The sequence below is a fragment of the Ranitomeya imitator genome, chromosome 1 (assembly GCF_032444005.1).
Source record: "Ranitomeya imitator isolate aRanImi1 chromosome 1, aRanImi1.pri, whole genome shotgun sequence".
NCBI classification, from domain to species: domain Eukaryota; kingdom Metazoa; phylum Chordata; class Amphibia; order Anura; family Dendrobatidae; genus Ranitomeya; species Ranitomeya imitator.
Window position 1 is genome coordinate 187,720,789 of NC_091282.1, and position 24,877 is coordinate 187,745,665.

General features: G+C 43.6%; 1 protein-coding gene across 2 annotated transcripts in view; it reads left to right on the forward strand.

Moving 5' to 3' along the window:
• APC (APC regulator of WNT signaling pathway) overlaps nt 1-24,877 on the forward strand; it is a 181,619-nt gene that overhangs the window by 52,898 nt on the left and 103,844 nt on the right. Inside the window, exon 1 of one of the 2 annotated variants that reach the window (XM_069752832.1) lies at nt 115-259. The exons of the other annotated variant lie outside the window; for it this stretch is intronic. The gene's annotated coding sequence lies outside the window, so the exon portion shown is untranslated. Of the gene's footprint in view, nt 1-114; nt 260-24,877 lie in introns of those variants that run through there. 2 annotated transcript variants of the gene reach the window in all.

Sequence of the window (24,877 nt, forward strand, 5' to 3'; positions counted from 1 at the left end):
CGTCGCCCCCCGCAGTGCAGACGTGTACGGGCTGTGGTCGCAGTGTCTGTGATGGCCGGTACTACATGCGCTGTCAGTGCTGTCACTGTGGCTGCCCCTCCCCCCTGCAGCAGTGCGCGCCGCCGTGCCAGCCCCGCCCCCTGCTCTCACCTCTGCTGCTGGGTGTGTGGGAGCGGTCACGTGATAGCTGTCCGTCGGGTGCGCGCCCGCAGAGCAGCAGGATGGAGAGCCCGGAGACCATGGACGTGGAGATGATGGGGTAGGTGCCCGGCAGGTCAGGGCGAGACGTGGGCAGCGGCTGTCAGCACTGCGCTCTTGTGTGTCATGGTTGGCAGTGTCGCAGTGTGGATGTCATGTCCTCTGCCCTTTGTGGCCGCTGCTGCAGCCAGTGATGGGGAAGTGCTGCGCTGTGTGCCGCTGTCACAGAACAAAAGGCGGGGGGCAGCTGTGCGGGGCTGTCAGTGGTGGTGCCCGAGCTGTGCCATCACCGGTGCCCATCATGGCGTCACAGGGGCGGGTAATATCACCTTGTAGAGATGATGGCGGACTGGGAACACCGCAGACAGGAGCGGGATACTGGGAGCAATGTGTGTATACTATAATGTGTGTATATAATGTGTGTGTGTGTGTGTATAATATGTGTTGTGTATATAGGTAATACAGAACTCTGTGGTCACATTGTCACCGACCTGTGTGTATTGTGGCCATCTGTCATTACCGACCTGTATATATGGCGGTCTGTGGCGGCGTCCATCATTACTGGGTTTGCAGCGCTGCATTCTCATTGTTGTGGGCTCAGCACCGCTCCTGCACGCTCACATCCTCCTCAATCTCTGTGCCCCATCTTCATGTTTCCGTTGCCCTTTATGCTCGTATATGTGTCACACTGCTGTTCTGGGGCACTGCTCCTCATATTTTCGGTTTTATGAAAATTCTTTAAAGGGACTCTGTCACCTGAATTTGGAGGGAACAATCTTCAGCCATAGAGGCGGGGTTTTCGGGTGTTTGATTCACCCTTTCTTTACCCGCTGGCTGCAATATTGGATTGAAGTTCATTCTCTGTCCTCCATAGTACACGTCTGCGTAAGGCAAGATTGCCTTGTGTAGGCATGTACTACGGAGGACAGAGAATGAACTTCAATATTGCAGCCAGCATGCAGCCAGCAGGTAAGGAAAGGGTGAATCAAACAACCGAAAACCCCGCCCCTATGGCTGAAGATTGTTCCCTCCAAATTCAGTTGACAGAGTCCCTTTAAGAAGGTGGTGGAAATGGGTGATAAGACCTTTCCTGTGGCCACCCCGCCGCTCCTGGTGTTCTCCCCTCCGGCCACCCCGCCGCTCCTGGTGTTCTCCCCTCCGGCCACCCCGCCGCTCCTGGTGTTCTCCCCTCCGGCCACCCCGCCGCTCCTGGTGTTCTCCCCTCCGGCCACCCCGCCGCTCCTGGTGTTCTCCCCTCCGGCCACCCCGCCGCTCCTGGTGTTCTCCCCTCCGGCCACCCCGCCGCTCTTGATGTTCTCACCTCTGACCATGGCTGGATGTATTCAGTGCATAGATTGGACCAGCATAGCGCCATCATCTTTTTAGTGGTCACTGCTGGGTACTGCCGATCAGCTCCTGTTCAGCTAAATGTGCCAGTGAGAGACACCTATGCAGTGTGGAGCAGCTGCTGTATTCCCATTGTTTTCTGACGCTGTCCGATTTTATTATCACACATGGGTTTTATGGACCCCAGTACTCGGCTTTGCTTTTTTTCTGGGAAAGCAAATACCAATTGAGCTGTTTGTTAATCAGCCGTCCAGCAGAATAGCCAAGATGGACTGTAAAGGGAGACATCATCTTTCCTGTCGAGACTCGTATTTCTCGTACAATAACCTCATCTGCCTCATCATATAACTGTGCTGTACCCCTTTATAATTCCTGGAAATACATGACAACTGGAGCTACATTTTTCCATCATTATTTATCTGTTTTCACACAGTTTGATACTGATGGAGCGGTTTGTAGAAACAAATGCTAAATGGTAACAAACGATTGTTGGTTTCTTCATCCGATTTTTGAGAAGGAGTAACAGAGGACTGGCACATGTAGAATCAGGCTATGTGCACACGGATTTTTGAGGTCTGCGGATTTTCCCGCAGCGGATTTAAGAAATCCGCAGGTGAAAGGCCCTGCGTTTACCTGCGGATTACACCTGCGGATTCCTATTGTGGAGCAGATGTAAACCGCTGCGGAATCTGTACAAAGAATTGACATGCTGCGGAATGTAAACAGCTGTTTTTTTCCGCAGCATGGGCACAGTGGTTTCTGTTTTCCATAGGTTTACATGGTACTGTAAACTGATGGAAAACTGCTGCAGATCCGCAGCAAAATCCGCAACGTGTGCACATAGCCTCATGCTGATAGATGCTCCAGAACTGTTATTTCATGGATTACACAAGTGATAACTACAGCAGACATGTGAGGAGAGCTGGTGGGGCCGGCGTCACCGTCTGTCTGCTTGGTTCTAGTCAGACTGGTGTCAGGTGCAGTGTTGTCATGGAAACCTAAGGTCCTAGACTGGTGACAGTAGTGTATACTGGGGTTGCATGTGGATGGTGGCTTCTATCCTTTCTCTGGTCATTCATTGTGCCATAAGATCTGCAGGGTGTCCTGTGTGCGCAACTTTACAGTATATGGTAGTGTACAGAGCATGAGGTTACAAATTGGGGTTTCCAATCAGTAACGTGAGCGATGGAACAGGAATCCTAGACAATGTCCGTTCTCAGCAGGGATTCCATGCCTACTTACATTGGCACTTGAAATGGTGGCATGGCTAGGTGCCTCGCTGCCCATGGGCGCCTCGCTGCAAACAATTCTTAGGCTTTGAATGTGTATTCGCTGACTTGCTCATGACCTACACTTTGGTGAAGAGAGGTTCAGGACTGGTCTCCACACTTTACTTCGAAGTTGAGAAAGATGTATTAAATCTAGGCAAATGAAAGAGTAGATGCCCTGAGTAAGGATCTGTTCACATGCCCAGTTGTCATCCGCTGCGAAGACTGGATCCCTTGTAACATGTAACACTTTAGTTCCAGTTTCCCAGCTGTTTTTATTCTGTTTGTGATGGATCCCTTTTAATTAGAAGTGTCTGAGCCCATCAGTGTTTTGGGCACTTGGAATGTAACGGTTTTGTTAATGGATGGCGAATCAGGGCACCATCCGTTACGATCTGTTTCACATAGACGTCCATATTTAACCCCTTAGCGACCGCCGATACGCCTTTTAACGGCGGCTGCTAAGGGTACTTAAACCACAGCGCCGTTAATTAACGGCGCTGTGGAAAAAGTCCATAGCGCCCCCCAGAGGCCGATTTTCTCCGGGGTCTCGGCTGCCGGGGGTAGCCGAGACCCCAGAGAACATGATTCGGGGTTTTTTTTAACCCACCCCGCATTTGCGATCGCCGGTAATTAACCGTTTACCGGCGATCGCAAAAAAAAAAAAAAAAAGCGATCTCTTTTTAATTTCTCTGTCTTCCGATGTGATCGCACATCGGAGGACAGAGAAAAGGGGTCCCAGGTGGCCCCCCAATACTCACCTAGCTCCCCCGATGCTCCTCGTGTCTCCCGGTGGGCGCCGCCATCTTCAGAATGGCGGGCGCATGCGCAGTGCGCCCGCCGGCCGGCACCGGGAGAATCTTTGGGGTCTCGGCTGCCGGGGGTAGCCGAGACCCCAAAGAGCATGATCGGGGTCGGTATTACCGACCCCTGTTTTGCGATCGCCGGTAATTAACTGTTTACCGGCGACCGCAAAAAAAAAAAAAAAAAAGTAAAGTGTAATTCTCTGTCCTCTGATGTGATCGCACATCAGAGGACAGAGAAATAGGGGGATTCGGGGACCCTAGCATACTCACCTAGGTCCCTGGATCCTCTTGCTGCTCCTCCTGGCCGCCGGCAGAAGAACATGGCGGACGCATGCCCAGTGCGCCCGCCATCTGTCTCCATCTGCTGGCCGGCAGGAGAACAGCAGTTGGGGCTAAAATTAGGGGTAGGGTTAGGGCTAGGGGTAGGGTTAGGGGTAGGGTTAGGGCTTGGGTTGGGGCTAAATTTAGGGTTAGGGTTGGGGCTAAATTTAGGGTTGGGGCTAAATTTAGGGTTAGGCTTCTTTCACACTTACGTCGGTACGGGGCCGTCGCAATGCGTCGGCCCGACATACCGACGCACGTTGTGAAAATTGTGCACAACGTGGGCAGCAGCTGTAGTTTTTCAACGCATCCGCTGCCCAATCTATGTCCTGGGGAGGAGGGGGCGGAGTTACGGCCACGCAGGCGTGGTCAGAAATGGCGGATGCGACGTACAATAAAACGTTTCATTGAACTTTTTTTGTGCCGACGCTCCGCCAAAACACAACTGATCCAGTGCACGACGGACGCGACGTGTGGCCATCCGTCACGATCCGTCGGCAATACAAGTCTATGGGCAAAAAACGCATCCTGCGGGCACATTTGCAGGATCCGTTTCTTGTCCAAAACGACAGATTGCGACGGAATGCCAAACGACGCAAGTGTGAAAGTAGCCTTAGGGTTAGGGTTGGGGCTAAAGTTAGGGCTAGGGTTGGGGCTAAAGTTAGGGTTAGAGCTGGGATTAGGGTTAGGGTTTGGATTAGGGTTGGTATTAGGGTTAGGGTTGGCATTAGGGTTACGCTTGGGATTAGGGTTAGGTTTGGGATTAGGGTTAAGGTTAGGGTTGTGATTAGGGGTGTATTGGGATTAGGGTTAGGTTTGAGGTTAGGGTTGAGATTAGGATTAGGGGTGTGTTGGATTTAGGGTTTTGATTAGGGTTATGGTTAGGGTTGACATTAGGGTTATTTTGGGGTAAGGGTTGTGATTATGGTTAGGGTTAGTGATTAGGATTATGGATCAGGTTGGGATTAGGGTTAGGGGTGTGTTGGGGTTAGGGTTGGAGCTAGAATTGGGGGGTTTCCACTGTTTAGGTACATCAGGGGGTCTCCAAACACGACAGCCAATTTTGCGCTCAAAAAGTCAAATGGTGCTCCCTCCCTTCTGAGCTCTGCCGTGCGCCCAAACAGTGGGTTACCCCCACATATGGGGCATCAGCGTACTCGGGATAAATTGGACAACAACTTCTGGGGTCCAATTTCTCTTGTTACCCTTGTGAAAATAAAAACTTGGGGGCTACAAAATCTTTTTTGTGAAAAAAAAAATATTTTTTATTTTCGCGACTCTGCATTCTAAACTTCTGTGAAGCACTTGGGCATTCAAAGTTCTCACCACACATCTAGATAAGTTCCTTGGGGGGTCTAGTTTCCAAAATGGGGTCACTTGTGGGGGGTTACTACAGTTTAGGTACATCAGGGGCTCTGCAATCGCAACATAATGCCCACAGACCATTCTATCAAAGTCTGCATTCCAAAAAGGCGCTCCTTCCCTTCCGAGCTCTGCCGTGCGCCCAAACAGTGGTTTACCCCCACATATGGCGCATCAGCGTACTCGGGATAAATTGGACAACAACTATTGCAGTCCAATTTCTCCTGTTACCCTTGTGAAAATAAAAACTTGGGGGCTACAATATCTTTTTTGTGGAAAAAAAAATATTTTTTATTTTCACGACTCTGCATTCTAAACTTCTGTGAAGCACTTGGGCATTCAAAGTTCTCACCACACATCTAGATAAGTTCCTTGGGGGGTCTAGTTTCCAAAATGGGGTCACTTGTGGAGGGTTTCTACTGGTTAGGTACATCAGGGGCTCTGCAAACGCAACATAATACCCGCAGACCATTCTATCAAAGTCTGCATTCCAAAACGGCGCTCCTTCCTTCCGAGCTCTGCCGTGCGCCCAAACAGTGGTTTACCCCCACATATGGGGTACCAGCATACTCAGGACAAATTGGACAACAACTTTTGGGGTCCAATTTCTCTTGTTACCCTAGTGAAAATAAAAACTTGGGGGCTAAAAAATGTTTTTTGTGGAAAAAAAAAATATTTTTGATTTTCACGGCTCTGCATTATAAACTTCTGTGAAGCACTTGGGCATTCAAGGTTCTCACCACACATCTAGATAAGTTCCATGGGGGTCTAGTTTCCAAAATGGGGTCACTTGTGGGGGATTTCTACTGTTTAGGCACATCAGGGGCTCTCCAAACGCGACATGGCGTCCAATCTCAATTCCAGCCAATTCAACATTGAAAAAGTAAAACGGCACTCCTTCTCTTCCAAGCTCTGTGGTGCGCCCTAACAGTTGTTTACCCCCACATATTGGGTATCAGTGTACTCAGAAGAAATTGCACTACAACTTTTGTGGTCTAATTTCTCCTGTTACCCTTGTGAAACTAAGAATTTGTGGGCGAAAAGATCATTTTTGTGTAAACAAAAGCGATTTTTTATTTTCACGGCTCTACGTTATAAACTTCTGTGAAGCACTTGGGGGTTTAAAGTGCTCACCACACATCTAGATAAGTTCCTTAAGGGGTCTAGTTTCCAAAATGGGGTCACTTGTGGGGAGTTTCCACTGTTTAGGCACATCAGGGGCTCTCTAAACGTGACATGGCATCCGATCTCAATTCCAGCCAATTCTGCATTGAAAAAGTCAAACGGCGCTCCTTCACTTCCAAGTTCTGCGGTGCGCCCTAACAGTGGTTTACCCCCACATATGGGGTATTGGCGTATTCAGGAGAAATTGCATAACAAAATTTATGGTTACATTTCTGTTTTTACACTTGTGAAAATAAAAAAAATGGTTCTGAATTAAGATGTTTGCAAAAAAAAGTTAAATGTTCATTTTTTCCTTCCACATTGTTTCAGTTCCTGTGAAGCACGTAAAGGGTTAATAAACTTCTTGAATGTGGTTTTGAGAACCTTGAGGGGTGTAGTTTTTAGAATGGTGTCACACTTCATTATTTTCTATCATATAGATCCCTCAAAATGACTTCAAATGTGATGTGGTCCCTAAAAAATAATGGTGTTGTAAAAATGAGAAATTGCTGGTCAACTTTTAACCCTTATAACTCCCTAACAAAAAAAAATTTTGTTTCCAAAATTGTGCTGATGTAAAGTAGACATGTGGGAAATGTTATTTATTAACTATTTTTAGTGACATATCTCTCTGATTTAAGGGCATAAAAATACAAAGTTTGAAAATTGCAAAATTTTAAAAATTTTCGCCATATTTCCGTTTTTTTCATAAATAATCGCAAGTAATATCGAAGAAATGTTACCACTAACATGAAGTACAATATGTCACGAAAAAACAATCTCAGAATCAGCGGGATCCGTTGAAGCGTTCCAGAGTTATAACCTCATAGAGTGACAGTGGTCAGAATTGCAAAAATTGGCCTGGTCATTAAGTACCAAATTGGCTCTGTCACTAAGGGGTTAAATTAAGAAACTGATCCAGTTACTATCTGTTTTTTAGGTAGACAAAGAAGGTTTGCAGACCCGTGTCTAACTTCTTTTTTAATCTTTAATCCAGCTAAGAAACGCAAAGCATCTGGATTTTAGTCAAACTGAAGACGTTTTCGTCTCTCTTCAAATGAATGGATCCTGTACTGGATCATTAGATTTCCATTTTTGTCATCTGAAACCAAAATGAACTTCTTGTCGTAGTCCTAGCCTTAAACAAACCTAATGTCACTGTCATTCCAAGCTGCAGGTTCGTGAGTGCTCCATTTCTCAGGCATTAGTGTTGGTGAATCTCCCTGGCCGCCTAGTGATGCCATGTGCTGGGCATCTGGTACCATGTCCCGTACAGTGTTTGGTATGTGCCAGCTGTGTGTACCTGGTAGGATTATAGCGCCCTCCGGTCATTGTGCCACTTCTTGCTCCTCGGATCGGAGGCGTGGGCTGCACTCTGTATGGAGGGAGGCTATGGCTTCCTCTGTTAGGACTTGCTCGGCTCTTGAGCTTTTGTAAACAGCGTGCTGTGGGTTTGGTTTCCACAGAGAGTGTGACTGCCTTTAATCTTTAGTGTGTTGCTTTTGTTATTATGCCACACTGTCTTTTGATGTTTTGTGTGTAACCCTTTCTGTTATCTTAGTCATTCTGGGTTTCAGCCCACCTCTACTGTTGTTCCTATAATCTGTCCAGTCGTTCATACAGCTTGGTAGGTGTACAGCATGGACTTCTCGTGGTCTATGAGGTGAGGTTACATTGTGGAGAGCCATTGTCCCCACTTTAGTGTGACTCACCGACTGGTGGTCTCTGCTGGATTATTCATTCTCTCGTCATCTGAGGCACACATCACTTTGGTCTGTGTCATGCAAGGATCCTTTCTTCCACCTAATGAGCTCAGATCATGCATGACCATGTGAGAACACAGGACTGACGCTAGATGAGCCCCTGCTCACAACATTTGTATATTGGTATTTCATTTTTATATACCGTAATCCTTTTTTCTGAAGGCCCCTTCACATTAAGCGACGCTGCAGCGATACCGACAACGATCCGGATCGCTGCAGCGTCGCTGTTTGGTCGCTGGAGAGCTGTCACACAGACAGCTCTCCAGCGACCAACGATGCCGGTAACCAGGGTAAACATCGGGTAACTAAGCGCAGGGCCGCGCTTAGTAACCCGATGTTTACCCTGGATACCATGCTAAAAGTTAAAGCGCTGGAGGACAGACAGCGTTAGGTAAGTATGTAGTGTTTGTTTTTTATAACTTTTACGCTGGTATCCAGGGTAAACATCAGGTTACTAAGCGCGGCCCTGCGCTTAGTTACCCGATGTTTACCCTGGTTACCAGTGAAGACATCGCTGGATCGGTGTCACACACGCCGATCCAGCGATGTCTCCAGGGAGTCCAGCGACGAAATAAAGTTCTGGACTTTATTCAGCGACCAACGATCTCCCAGCAGGGGCCTGATCGTTGGTCGCTGTCACACAGAACGATTTCATTAACGATATCGTTGCTACGTCACAAATAGCAACGATATCGTTAACAATATCGTTATGTGTGAAGGTACCTTTACATGTTCTGGAAGTGCCAAGATATTGCATCACTGAGCTGGACATCTTCTGGTCACACATGGGTTTGGGTGGCTCCATTCATAGTTTAAAGGTACCGTCACACATAGCGACGCTGCAGCGATACCGACAACGATCCGGATCGCTGCAGCGTCGCTGTTTGGTCGCTGGAGAGCTGTCACACAGACAGCTCTCCAGCGACCAACGATCCCGAGGTCCCCGGTAACCAGGGTAAACATCGGGTAACTAAGCGCAGGGCCGCGCTTAGTAACCCGATGTTTACCCTGGTTACCATCCTAAAAAGTAAAAAAACAAACGCTACATACTTACCTTCTGCTGTCTGTCCTCGGCGCTCTGCTTCTCTGGTCTGGCTGTGAGCGCCGGGCAGCCAGAAAGCAGAGCGGTGACGTCACCGCTCTGCTTTCCGGCTGACCGACGCTCACAGCCAGAGCAGGAGGAGAGCAGAGCACAGCGCTGGAGGACAGACAGCTGTAGGTAAGTATGTAGTGTTTGTTTTTTTACTTTTAGGATGGTAACCAGGGTAAACATCGGGTTACTAAGCGCGGCCCTGCGCTTAGTTACCCGATGTTTACCCTGGTTACCAGCGAAGACATCGCTGAATCGGTGTCACACACGCCGATTCAGCGATGTCTACGGGGAGTCCAGCGACCAAATAAAGTTCTGGACTTTCTTCCCCGACCAGCGATCTCCCAGCAGGGGCCTGATCGCTGCTGCCTGTCACACTGGACGATATCGCTAGCGAGGACGCTGCAACGTCACGGATCGCTAGCGATATCGTCTAGTGTGACAGTACCTTAAGTGGTCTCCCAGCAGTGGGACCCCCCGCAATCAGTAAGTTCACTTGTACTTAGAATGCGTAAAATGGCAAACGTCACCTAAATATGCTACTAATATTCCCACTGTGTTGATCCAGAGGAAGGCGCAGACCTCATGATACAGATACCAATTATTATTATTCTTATAATTAGCCATTTATTCCATAGCGCTTTACATGTGAAGAGGGGTATACATAATTAAATCAAGTACAGTAATCTTAGACAATGCAAGTCACGACTGGTACAGGAGGAGAGAGGACCCTGCCCGCGAGGGCTCACAATCTACAAGGGATGGGTGAGAATACAGTAGGTGAGGGCAGAGTTGGTCGTGCAGCGGTTTGGTCGATCGGTGGTTACTGCAGGTTGTAGGCTTGCCGGTAGAGGTAGGTCTTCAGGCTCTTTTTGAAGGTTTCCATGGTAGGCGAGAGTCTGTGTTGTGGTAGAGAGTTCCAGAGTAGGGGGGATGCACGAGAGAAATCTTGGATGCGATTGTGGGAAGAGGAGATAAGAGGGGAGTAGAGAAGGAGATCTTGTGAGGATCGGAGGTTGCGTGTAGGTAAGTACCGGGAGACGAGGTCACAGATGTATGGAGGAGACAGGTTGTGGATGGCTTTGTATGTCATGGTTAGGGTAAAAGGGAAACCATTCATTCCTGCCTCCGAATATGGCAACCACACTAAACCCATAGATAATTTCTCATTCCTGAATTTATAACCCAGAAGTTGTAACATTGTGTTGTATCCATGACCTTGTTTAATGAAATGACCAATAATTGGTGGAGATCCTCCATAGTATCACCGCTCGTAGGCTTCATTCAGTCGGCCATGATTTTTCACGTACACAAAAAAAGTCTTGAGTGTCTTCAGTGGGTTTCATTCAGTTTTATCAGTGATTTTCTCATATTGAGAAATAAATACATTACGATGCTAATATTGGACAGGATACAGCCCGAACACTGATTCATGTGGTGGACTCGTACACTTGTATGGATAATTTTCATCTGTGACTCCAATCAAAAGCGGACATGTCGCCGTGATTTTTTTTTTGTAGATTAAACTATATGGGGTATGTGTAACTAGATGTAAAAAAAAATAATAATAAAAAAAATACAGAACACGTATGTGAAAAATGGAGGTCTGAATGAGGCATAAAGAATCATTGTGAAGAAGGTGAAGCCAAAAGGGATGTTCTCATCTTCTTAAATGGGAAGAATTGCAAAAAAAACAAGTATCTTTGCAATTTACCTTGACCACAACACTGCAAAAACGCTAGTGCATGCCCTTATCATCTCCCGCCTCGACTACTGCAACCTCCTACACTCTGGACTCCCCTCTAGCACTCTGGCACCGCTCCAATCCATCCTACACTCTGCTGCCCGACTAATCTACCTGTCCCCCCGCTATTCCCCAGCCTCTCCCCTGTGTCAAGCCCTTCACTGGCTTCCTATCGCCCAGAGACTCCAGTTCAAAACCCTCACACTGACATACAAAGCCATCCACAACCTGTCTCCTCCATACATCTGTGACATGGTCTCCCGGTACCTACCTACACGCAACCTCCGATCCTCCCAAGACCTCCTTCTCTACTCCCCTCTCATCTCTTCTTCCCATAACCGCATCCAAGACTTCTCCCGTGCTTCCCCCATACTCTGGAACTCTCTACCCCAACACATCAGACTCGCGCCTACCATAGAAACCTTCAAAAAGAACCTGAAGACTCATCTCTTCCGACAAGCCTACAGCCTGCAGTGATCCTCAACCTACTGAACAGCCGTACAGCCAGCTCTTCCCTCTCCTAGTGTATCCTCACCCACCCCCTGCAGACTGTGAGCCCTCGCGGGCAGGGTCCTCCCTCCTTATGTACTCGTGTGCCTTGTTATCTGCTCATGTTTAATGTATTTGTCTATATTTGCCCCGTATTCACATGTAAAGCGCCATGGAATAAATGGCGCTATAAAAATGTATAATAATAATAATAATAATAATTTACCTAACATTGAGCCTGTACTTGGTTTGAACAGTTATTCTTTGCTGACATACTCCCTTTAAGTGCAAAATCCCACCTATTTTTTCATCTATCGCCACCCAAATCTGTCAATCAAAGAAGTGGGGATATAGGGGGGAGATGCACTTAAAAGTTTGGCCACTCCGTAGGCCACCAAGCAAAGTTATTCTGTGGTGACAAACTCCCTTTAAGATCTGGGGGATTTTTAATTCTGTAGTTTTACTGCTTGTTGCCCAGGTTACCAGCCACCTCAGTCATGTATCAGCAGTGGTCCGTCTTCTAGGCAAGGAGCTCAGCTCTCCTCTGAACATGGCAAAGCTACCTCTGTGTGTGGCCTCAGACAGCATGTCATTCAGCCCCCTAGCCAGCACGGATCCGTGGAGTGGTATGTTCCTGAGGATACAACGTTCCATAACCCCTTTAATGACGTTGGTGCCGCTTCCCTTGCACTCTTTCAGCCCCATATTGTACACATTATTCGGTGTGGTGTGCCCTGACCGGTGACGTGTACAGCGTGCCTATCGTCAGCATTATCTACGCCTCTTGACTTTTCTCCTGGACATCTGCCGCCTGACACGGCCACTAGTGTTTTGAGTTTTTTTTATTCCGATAATTTATGATGCTCTTAGTGGTCATGATTATTAGTTTATTGTTAGATTATTTATTTTTTGTAGCAGTAGATGTTTCTAATCAGATGCTGCGGCCTGTGTTATGATTCCTGTAGTGTTCAGGCCGCCTGAATCACTGCTGGCCTCCATGAGTCACACATTGCACAACCCAGCACTGACACTTTCCAGCACATTGTCCCCGGCCTTGTCACGCCGCACACATTTCCTGTTGCCAGGGTTAAGTAGTGGAATTTCTAGGTGACATTTGTTCAGTCCGGACTAGTGTTTGTGCCCACGTTGGGCCTCCAGAGGATGGGCTTTCCATATCCAGTATGAGTCACATTAGTAATGTTGGCTGACCCTGCCGCCATAAGGCGAACGTCTAGTCTCTGATCCAACACCAAGACTCACTAAATTAGTGTTCAATTACCTGGAGGGTTAATTATATTGTGAGTGAAAAGTGGTGGTAATGATTTTAGATTAAATATTTTATTATATATTACTAAGCTATTAAACCCGTTCTACACCCGGGTGGTGAGCATTTTTATTGGTGTATTTATACAGTGTCTTCAATAAAATGGCGCCGAAGATCGCGGTATGTGAACGCAATATCCAGCACCATTTTGTTGAAGTCACAGTGAATTCACATACAGTGTCTTTAATATAATGGTACCTTAGTGCGGTATGTGAACACTCTGGCGCTGCACGTCCCGCCTTCAGATAGAAGATCGCATCCACCGTTATATATAAGATATGTCTAATCCCCTTCCGAAATCAAGAGAAGGGGACAGTTACATTGCGAGTCCCATTGGGGACAGGGTTTGGTGTGTTTGATGAGCCATTGTACTCCACTACAGAATATGTTGGAAGGATGCAGTACAATTAATATTTTGCAACACTTCTCAAAAGTCATGTAGCCTATACATGGCCCAGAAAATGATGCCATTTTCTATATTTTGATGGAACCTTTTTAATGCTGGTGGAAGCAGGTTGGTTCTTGTAAGTATCTAGTGGCGGAGTGCTGAACACAGCCATGCTTTACCTCCTGAATGTGTGGCAGACTGGTATAGATTTTCACATTTTGTTTTCAAGGTGACAGCCATTTTCCCCATTCCCCCATACACAGATTCAGGTCTCCTCGGTGGAGCGAGCGGCTGCCAGACTCATTTGGCAGCGACTGGTTGTCATAAATCACTTTTTCAGCTGAATTTTATCTGATGTGTATTAAATAAAAAAAAAAATGCAGTGTGCATTACACAAGACCACAGGAATGATATTTCCTCCAAAATCTGAACACAGAACTGTGTAAATGTAGCTGAATCTGTATCTGACCCTCCCGGATAAATGGAATTGTTGAAATTGGCACTGTTGTTTAGTCTCTGTGCATTGCCTAGCCTGCCCTGATAGGAGCTGTCCATTGCAATGGCTGATTTGGCCTATTTTCAGTCCGTGTTGGTCATCTGGTTGTATATCGTTTTCTAAGAAATTGTAGGAGCTTCTTGACAGTTTGTGCGATTTGGTAGTGCAATGTCTTCATTTTGGTTCTTGGTTTAGTTGTTTTTTATGTTTAATACTACAGTGATGGGCTGAATTTAGATGTCTGTATATCATGGTTCAAGTATGGGCTGGACATTGGTCTCCTTACTTGGACTCGTATGAGGCTTTCAGGTTTGGGTCCCGAGCCCCTTGGCCAGTTAGTATTCAGACTCTTGATATACTGATGTCTGTGAATCCAGCCTTGTACCGGAGTGTTTCACTTATTTGCACTTGCTTTTGTAGCTGCCTACCTATGCCATCATCCTGACATAAGCACTAGATTGTTACAGGAAGGATCAGAAATATTTGTGCCTATGACTTGCCATTATAATTATGGTAGTCTAAAAATTAGCCATGTAGTCCTGATATGCCAAATCACCACTCTGTAACAATTAGTTTATAAACCCATAGATGTGTCCATGGACCCGAGAGGCAGAGTCTAGGTCCACATCAAAGCATAAGTGGTGATCCAGCCATGCCTTCCACTGGGCCAAGTTGTCACAGCTGCCGATGAATGCATTGCAGCATTCACGTCTGTCCATATAGCGGATGGACGTAGGCGCTGCCTGCTTTACCCCAACTGGTCAGGTCTGTAAATCCGACCAGCAGGATTCTGAGCAGAGGTTTGTAGGAAAAGTAACCCTTGTGCACACAGGCTATCATTTAGTCCAGGTGCTTTCCGCTCACATGGATCAGAAATACATTTGTGTGAACATCCCCCTAAGAGGACAATGGCTGGAAAAGCCCCTCCTGATCACTGAAGGCCGTAGCACCCTCTGTACTCGTCAGACGTAATGATATTGTGATGTCCAAATAATCCCTCGAGCAAAGTCTAAAATATATACGGTATATCTTTTTGTGCCAAGATGAAAGTGCTTTTTACCAAGATAGTAAATATGTTGCCCGTAGAAAATCAATCAAAATGATGCCCAGTATATTTTAAAGTGATGGCTTTTATTCTAATTATTTTTGGATACTTAATCTGTTCCCATCTACACCTTGGCAAGTATGCTAATTATTTTGTTTTAGAGGCCAAATTATCTATTTTTTTTTCTTCTGACAGCTAGAAAGATATGTGAGTTCGGATTAGTTGTGTATGTGGACAGCTTTGTCGCACAGCTTGTGGCTATCCATGCCATACATTTGTGTGGGAGGCTGTAGAGGTTGCTTTAGTGCCATTTTAGCACCTACGGTACTTATTAATCGCATTGGCTTTACTATTGTTTCTTTTTTATGGTCTTGTGCGTTCACATTTAGAATAATATGCCAACCTTGTTGGCATATGCACATCTGTTCTTGACACTAAAGGTTCCCATAAACTTTAGAAAAAATTTCCGCATATCTGCCTATTCCTGCCCAGTGTTGTCCAGCCACATATGTCAGTAAAGAATCGGCTGTTGGATTTAATCACACTCATTCCTCTGTCTGGTGTTGGCGTATTCCCTCACCCCATTGAGAACACATGCATCGCCATTCGAGCCGTCATACCGTGTATGTGCGAGTCGGGAGAATGGCTGATACCACGTAATTGTTACACTAGAAATATTCCAAATACAATATCGCCAATAGCCGGATGTCGTCCCGTCCTCCAGGATCTCTCAAGCCCGGCAATCAATGATGATTGTTGTCGTACCCACTGTCTAGAATGCATGAGTAAGGGGGTGCACCCCTGAAATGTAGGGTGTACTTTTTCTTGTTACAACGACGTTGCGGTGTCTCATGGCCTGGAAGTGGATTGTGAATTTTGGCTAATATTCAAGAGACTAGATGGTGGCCCGATTCTAACGCATCGGGTATTCTAGAATATGCATGTCCACATAGTACATTTCACAGCCCACGTAGTATATCGCCCAGAGCCACGTAGTATATCGCCCAGAGCCACGTAGTATATCGCCCAGAGCCACGTAGTATGTCGCCCAGCCACGTAGTATGTCGCCCAGCCACGTATGTAACAGGTTAAAAAATAAAAAATAAACATATACTCACCTTCCGAGGGCCCCTTGTAGTCCTGGCACCTGTGTGCGGTGCACGCGGCAGCTTCCGGTCCCAGGGTTGGTATGAGCGCAGGACCTGTGATGACTTCACGGTCACATGACCGTGACATCATGGCCGGTCCTTCTTGCATAGCATTCTTCGCCCCGGAACCTGCCGCTTGCACTGCCGAGGACAGGGTGCCACGCCGGAGGGTGAGAAAAACGTTTTTTTTTTAATTATTATTTGTAACATTAGATCTTTTTACTATTGATGCTGCATACGCAGGAGATGAAATACAGGTGTATACTATATGTAAGGGAGATGACAAACATGCATATACTGAGGGGAAAATGAGAGGTGTGAGTGCAAAATGAGGGAGTGATCGGAAAATGACAGATGTGAGGTCGAAATGACAAGTGTTAGGTGTAAGGGAGAAAATGAGAGGCGTGATGGGAAAATAAGAGAAGTGAGGTGCTATAACTAACCACAGATATTTACTATGCCCAGGCAACGCCGGGCTCTTCAGCTAGTGATATATATATATATATATATATATATATATATATATATATGTATATATATATGTATGTATATGTATGTATATGTATGTATGTATATATAATGTATGTATATATAATGTATGTATATATATATGTATGTATATATATATGTATGTATATATATATGTGTCCACAGGTAGGAATTGGTTGGCTGTGTAAATTTAGAAACTAATCCGCAGCATTGCACGCTTGGCGGTTCCAAGCGCTGTGGATTAGACAGGGGTGGAAAGAGATGATTTGCATAGCTCCGCCTACTGCAAAGGATTCTGGGTAAACCTGCTATTCTTTGTATTATGCTGCTTGCAAGTACTTTCCGTTTCAGGAAAGCATCCACTATGTATTTCCTTTAAGTAGAGGGCTTTTCGGTCTCTTTCGTCCCGCTACATTTAGCCCAACTTGGGTCTCTCCCTAAGGTGGCTAGCATGTATGTATCGCTTGCTCACCGAGCCCCACTCCATACAGCCAACCAATTCCAGCCCTGTGCTGATGAGGGCCTAAAGCCCGAAACACGTGTCCACAGGTAGGAATTGGTTGGCTGTGTAAATTTAGAAACTAATCCGCAGCATTGCACGCTTGGCGGTTCCAAGCGCTGTGGATTAGACAGGGGTGGAAAGAGATGATTTGCATAGCTCCGCCTACTGCAAAGGATTCTGGGTAAACCTGCTATTCTTTGTATTATGCTGCTTGCAAGTACTTTCCGTTTCAGGAAAGCATCCACTATGTATTTCCTTTAAGTAGAGGGCTTTTCGGTCTCTTTCGTCCCGCTACATTTAGCCCAACTTGGGTCTCTCCCTAAGGTGGCTAGCATGTATGTATATATATATATATATATATATTATATGTAGATATATATATTATATGTAGATATATATATATTATATGTAGATATATATATATATATAATATGTAGATATATATATATATAATATGTAGATATATATATATATATATATATAATATGTAGATATATATATATATATATATATATTATATGTAGATATATATATATATATATAATATGTAGATATATATATATATATATATATATATAATATGTATATATATATATATATATATATATATATAATATGTAGATATATATATATATATATATATATATATAATATGTAGATATATATATATATATATATAATATGTAGATATAGATTCAAGATTCAAGATTCAAAGAAGCTTTATTGGCAGGACCAAATACACATCAGTTTTGCCAAAGCAAGTGTATAGAGGCAATAGGGATAGGGACTGAGGGGATGTTGGGTAGGAGCTGTGGGGGGAGGTGGATGGGGCAGATCCAGGTTGGGGGCTATAGTCCATGGCATAGGGGAGGTGGATGGGGCAGATCCAGGTTGGGGGCTATAGTCCATGGCATAGGGGAGGTGGATGGGGCAGGTTCAGGTTGGGGGCTATAGTCCATGGCATAGGGGAGGTGGATGGGGCAGGTCCATTGTGGGGGCTATAGTCCATGGCATAGGGGAGGTGGATGGGGCAGATCCAGGGTGGGGGCTATAGTCCATGGCATAGGGGAGATGGATGGGGCAGATCCAGGGTGGGGGCTATAGTCCATGGCATAGGGGAGGTGGATGGGGCAGGTCCAGGTTGGGGGCTATAGTCCATGGCATCATAGTTCTCTTTCTCGTAGTCTATGACATTCGCTCACATACCGCGCTGCTATCTCCACCGCTCTCTCTTCTTCTCCCAGCAAGATATATGTTTTCTCTTCCTCCTTCATGGTGATGAAGTCTGGGAAGAGATGTGAGAGTCTCCTGAAGTGAGTGTCCCTCACTGCTGAGTATTTGGAGCAGTGTAGTAGGAAGTGGGTTTCGTCCTCTATGGCCTCCTGGTCACAGTGTTGGCACAGTCTTTCCTCCCTGGGCTTGTAGCTCTGCCTGTGTCGGCCACATTCGATGGCCAGACTGTGGGCGCTGAGTCTATATCGGCTCAGGATCTGGCGGTCTCTGGGGTCCGGGAGTTTCTCCAGATATGGGGCCAGTCTGTAGTCTCTCTGTAGGCTCCGGTACATGGTCAGTTTCTGTGAGCTGATGATATCATTCTTCCAGTCACTGACATACCTCTCCTGGCCTTCATCTGCCATCTTCCTAATTCCGGCTTTTGTCAGGTTGTTGTGATTGGTGTTCTGCTCCGGTTGGGTTTGGCTGGGCTGTTCCGGGGGTTCTGGTTTTTCTGTTTCACCTTCATGTATCAGGGCTTTATGGTGATGGGAGCTTGGATTGCTCCTATGCAGGTGAGCCCGGAATGACAGCGCCCTCTTTAGAACTGTCAGGTGTAGAGGGAATCTGCCCAGCTCGGCCCGACAAGCACTGTTGGAGGTGCTCCGATGGACCTGGAGAAGGTGCTTGCAGAATTCCAGGTGGAATATTTCTGTTGGGCTGGAGTCCCACTTTGACCAGTCTGGGTAGGTGTGAGGACCCCAGACTTCGCTGCCATACAGGAGGATTGGGGCGATGATGGAGTCGAAGATTTTTAGCCAGACCCTCACTGGTGGCTTCAGATGGTAGAGTGTCCTTCGGATGGCATAGAAGGTTTTGCAGGCCTTGTCTTTCAGGGTCTCTATGGCTTGTTTGAAGTTCCCTGACCGGTGAATCTCTAGGCCCAGGTAGGTATATTTGTCCGTTCCTGTGAGGTCGCAGTTGTTGAGGATAAATGATGGGTGTTGGTCTGATCTTCTCTTTCTCCTCTGGAACACCATGGTGTTGGTTTTCTTTAGGTTGACCGGTAGGGCCCAGGTGGAGCTGAATTTCTCTAGGATTTTCAGGTTGTCCTGGAGGCCTTTCTCGGTTGGTGACAGCAGCAGCAGGTCATCTGCATACAGCAGGAATTTCACCTGAGCGTCGTGGAGGGTGAGTCCTGGTGCTGAGGAGGATTCCAGGGCGGTAGCCAGCTCGTTGATGTAGATGTTGAAGAGCGTTGGGCTTAGGCTGCAGCCTTGTCTTACTCCGCGGCTCTGCTGGAAAAAAGCCGTTCTTTTGCCGCTCACACTCACGCTGCAGCTGCTCTCGGTGTAGGAGCTTTTGATGACATCGTAGGTCTTTCCTCCTATTCCACTCTCCAGCAGTTTCAGGAATAAGCCCGGGTGCCACACTGAATCAAAGGCCTTTTTAAAGTCCACAAAGCAGGCGTATATCTTCCCATTCTTTGTATTGTAGATGTGTCTCTGAATGAGGCTGTGCAGAGTATAGATGTGGTCAGTGGTGCGGTGGTTCGGCATGAACCCTGCTTGGCTCTTGTTGAGGACGTTGTGCTCGGTGAGGAAGGTGAGGATCCTCTTGTTCAGGATACTGTTGAACAGTTTTCCCAGGTTGCTGCTGACGCATATGCCTCTGTAGTTGGCTGGGTCATACCACTCTTGTGGATGGGTGTGATGAGGCCTTGGTTCCAGGTACGAGGGAAGTAGCCGGCACTCAGTACAATATTGAAGAGTTTAACCATTGCAGCCTGTATTTCTGGTGGGCTGTACTTCAGCATTTCTGGTAGGATTCCATCTAGGCCACCGGCTTTTCTACTTCTTATGGAGGAGAGTCTCTCGGTTACTTCCTGTAGTGTTATAGGTGTATCCACCGGGTTTTGGAAGTTTTTGATTTTTTCCTCCATTGCTTTTAGTTTCGCCATTATGTTTTCCTGTTCTTGGCTTAGTCCTTCCTTTGGAATGTCTTTATAGAGGTCTCTGAAGTATTGGAGCCAGAGGTTGCCATTTTGGATATGGTTGTTGTTTTTCTTGTCTTTGGTGTCCATGTGGTTCCATAGTTCCCAGAAGGAGTGGTCTTGGAGGGCGTCTTGGAGTTGATTGAGCTTCATAGAGATGTAACTCTGCTTCTTCCTCCTGAGGATGGTTTTGTACTGCTTTTGTATGGAGTCATAGGCTTCCCTCAGACCCAGGTGGTTGGGGTCTCTGTGTTTCTTGTTGGAGGCTGTTCTCAGGGTCTTCCGTACAGCTTTACATTCTCTGTCAAACCAGCCATTGACCTGTGTTTCTTTTGGTCTCTTGTAGTCGACTTTTTTAAGGTCGGACAGTCTGGCCATTGCGTAGAATATATTGTTGAGGTCCTTTGCTGCTTGGTTCACTCCCTCTGGGTTTGGCATGTACTCAAGGTTGTAGAAGTGGTGGAGCATCCGCTGTATTTCAGGTCTTCTGGAAGCTTCTTTATATCTTAGTGCCGATATTTTGGACCATTTATAGGATGGAGGCCGGGTGAAGAGGCCGCTCTGCTGTGGCTTCTGAGTGGATGGTTTCTCTGTAGATTTCATGTACAGAAGAAGTTGGCTGTGGTCTGACAGGTGCGTTTGTGGGGTGACTATGAAGGCGCTGACATCTGCCAGGTTCATGTCTGTAATGGCGTAATCAACTACACTCCTCCCTACATGGGAGTTTAGTGTATACCTTCCTAAGGAGTCACCCTTGCATCGTCCATTAAGGATATGAAGTCCTAAACTTTTACATACGTTCAGGAGCTTTCTGCCACTTTTGTTGACTGTACTGTCATAGCTGTTTCTCTCAGTGTGTACAGGGTCTTGGCCGTCATTCTCTGCTCCAAGTATGTAGATGTTTCCATCCGTGGTCAGGAAGTCTCTCTCTCTCCCTGTTCTTGCATTGAGGTCTCCAAAGATGAGAACTTTGCCCAGGGCCTGATAATGGGCGGCTTCTCTTTGTAAGATTTCGAAGCAGTCTGGATTGAAGTAGGGGGACTCTGGCGGTGGTATATAGGTGGCACAGAGGTGGACATCAGACTGACAGGTGAGGATGGAGCTGCTGATTCTGATCCATATGTGGCTGCCTCCTTTCTTCACCGGTTTGATGTACTGGTGGAGCTCCTCTTTATACCAGATCGCTACTCCTCCTGAGCCCCGGCCCTGTTGAATGTTTTTATTTTTCTGGGCATGGACCAAGAATTCCTTGTATCCAATAGGCACCAGGGATTCGTTTTCGGCTCTGGTCCATGTTTCCAGGAGTATCTGAATGTCTATATTTTTCATACTTTGTATAAAATCAGGGTCCTTTGTTTTAGATCCAAAGGTTGAGGCGTTGAGACCCTGGATATTCCAGCTGCTGATTGTAAGTGAAGACATTCTTCTGTGTGGTTTGTGTGTATATACCTTGTAATGAGTATGGCTGTGTGGGACAAACTGGATTTCTGACAGTTTTATAGTGGTGCTTGGTTCCATCCGGTCACATTATTATTCTGCGCAGTGCATTGAGCAGGTTTATTATCTCATCCCTATCTCTGCTCTGCATGTATCTGTGTGGGCTTGGTGGTGTCCTCGGTGGAGGTCTCCACCTCCGATGGTCTGACACTGGGTGAAGAGCTTTGTTTCCAGCTCCAGGAGGTAGCCTTGGGGTTTTCTGCTTTATCGTTCTCGGGGGTCTTTCAGTGTGATTATGGCCACTGTTGAATCCAGGCCCGGGGTCTCTGTTTAGCACGGTTTAACATATATATATATTATATGTAGATATATATATATATTATATGTAGATATATATATATATATATATATATATATATATATATATTATATGTAGAGATATATATATATATATATATATATATATATATATATATATTATATGTAGATATATATATATATATATATATATATATATATATATTATATGTAGATATATATATATATATATATTATATGTAGATATATATATATATATATATATATATATATATATTATATGTAGATATATATATATATATATTATATGTAGATATATATATATATTATATGTAGATATATATATATATATATATATATTATATGTAGATATAGATTCAAGATTCAAGATTCAAAGAAGCTTTATTGGCAGGACCAAATACACATCAGTTTTGCCAAAGCAAGTGTATAGAGGCAATAGGGATAGGGACTGAGGGGATGTTGGGTAGGAGCTGTGGGGGGAGGTGGATGGGGCAGATCCAGGTTGGGGGCTATAGTCCATGGCATAGGGGAGGTGGATGGGGCAGATCCAGGTTGGGGGCTATAGTCCATGGCATAGGGGAGGTGGATGGGGCAGGTTCAGGTTGGGGGCTATAGTCCATGGCATAGGGGAGGTGGATGGGGCAGGTCCATTGTGGGGGCTATAGTCCATGGCATAGGGGAGGTGGATGGGGCAGGTCCAGGTTGGGGGCATATATATATTATATGTAGATATATATATATATATATATATATATATATATTATATGTAGATATATATATATATATATTATATGTAGATATATATATATATATATTATATGTAGATATATATATATATATTATATGTAGATATATATATATATATATTATATGTAGATATATATATATATATATATATTATATGTAGATATATATATATATATATATTATATGTAGATATATATATATATATATATTATATGTAGATATATATATATATATATATATATATATATTATATGTAGATATATATATATATATATATATATATATATATATATATATTATATGTAGATATATATATATATATATATATATATATTATATGTAGATATATATATATATATATATATATTATATGTAGATATATATATATATATATTATATGTAGATATATATATATATTATATGTAGATATATATATATATATATTATATGTAGATATATATATATATATATTATATGTAGATATATATATATATATATTATATGTAGATATATATATATATATATATATTATATGTAGATATATATATATATATATTATATGTAGATATATATATATATATATTATATGTAGATATATATATATATATATATTATATGTGTAGATATATATATATATATATATTATATGTAGATATATATATATATATTATATGTAGATATATATATATATATATTATATGTAGATATATATATATATATATATATATATATATATATATATATATTATATGTAGATATATATATATATATATATATATATATATATATATATATATTATATGTAGATATATATATATATTATATGTAGATATAGATTCAAGATTCAAGATTCAAAGAAGCTTTATTGGCAGGACCAAATACACATCAGTTTTGCCAAAGCAAGTGTATAGAGGCAATAGGGATAGGGACTGAGGGGATGTTGGGTAGGAGCTGTGGGGGGAGGTGGATGGGGCAGATCCAGGTTGGGGGCTATAGTCCATGGCATAGGGGAGGTGGATGGGGCAGATCCAGGTTGGGGGCTATAGTCCATGGCATAGGGGAGGTGGATGGGGCAGGTTCAGGTTGGGGGCTATAGTCCATGGCATAGGGGAGGTGGATGGGGCAGGTCCATTGTGGGGGCTATAGTCCATGGCATAGGGGAGGTGGATGGGGCAGGTCCAGGTTGGGGGCATATATATATTATATGTAGATATATATATATATTATATGTAGATATATATATATATATTATATGTAGATATATATATATATTATATGTAGATATATATATATATATTATATGTAGATATATATATATATATATATATATATATATATATATATATATATATTATATGTAGATATATATATATATATATATATATATATATTATATGTAGATATATATATATATATATATATTATATGTAGATATATATATATATATATATATTATATGTAGATATATATATATATATATATATATATATATATATATATATTATATGTAGATATATATATATATATATATATTATATGTAGATATATATATATATATATATATATTATATGTAGATATATATATATATATATATATTATATGTAGATATATATATATATATATTATATGTAGATATATATATATATATATATATATATATATTATATGTAGATATATATATATATATATATTATATGTAGATATATATATATATATATATATATATTATATGTAGATATATATATATATTATATGTAGATATATATATATATATATATATATATTATATGTAGATATATATATATATATATATATATTATATGTAGATATATATATATATATATATATATATATATATATATATATATATATATATATATATATGTATATATATATATATATATATACTCGTATATAATTTTTTGTGTGTGCTAATATATAAAGGATAATGTGTTATCTTTAACTTCATGCCTTTTAGAGATAGTTTCTTCTTCAACTAGTTTAGGGAATCTGTCACCCCCTGGACGATTTTTATCTATTACTATGGGCATGCAGGTAGTTGAAAGGTTAAACCAGCCGACCAGGTCTGATGCTGATGGGAGGAGGTGATCGTACAAAACATTGAGAAGGCAGGGGTTTCTTCTGGGCACTGCACGCCCCGGAGCCTGGAAGAAATCATTAACATAAAAGATTACATATGAAAT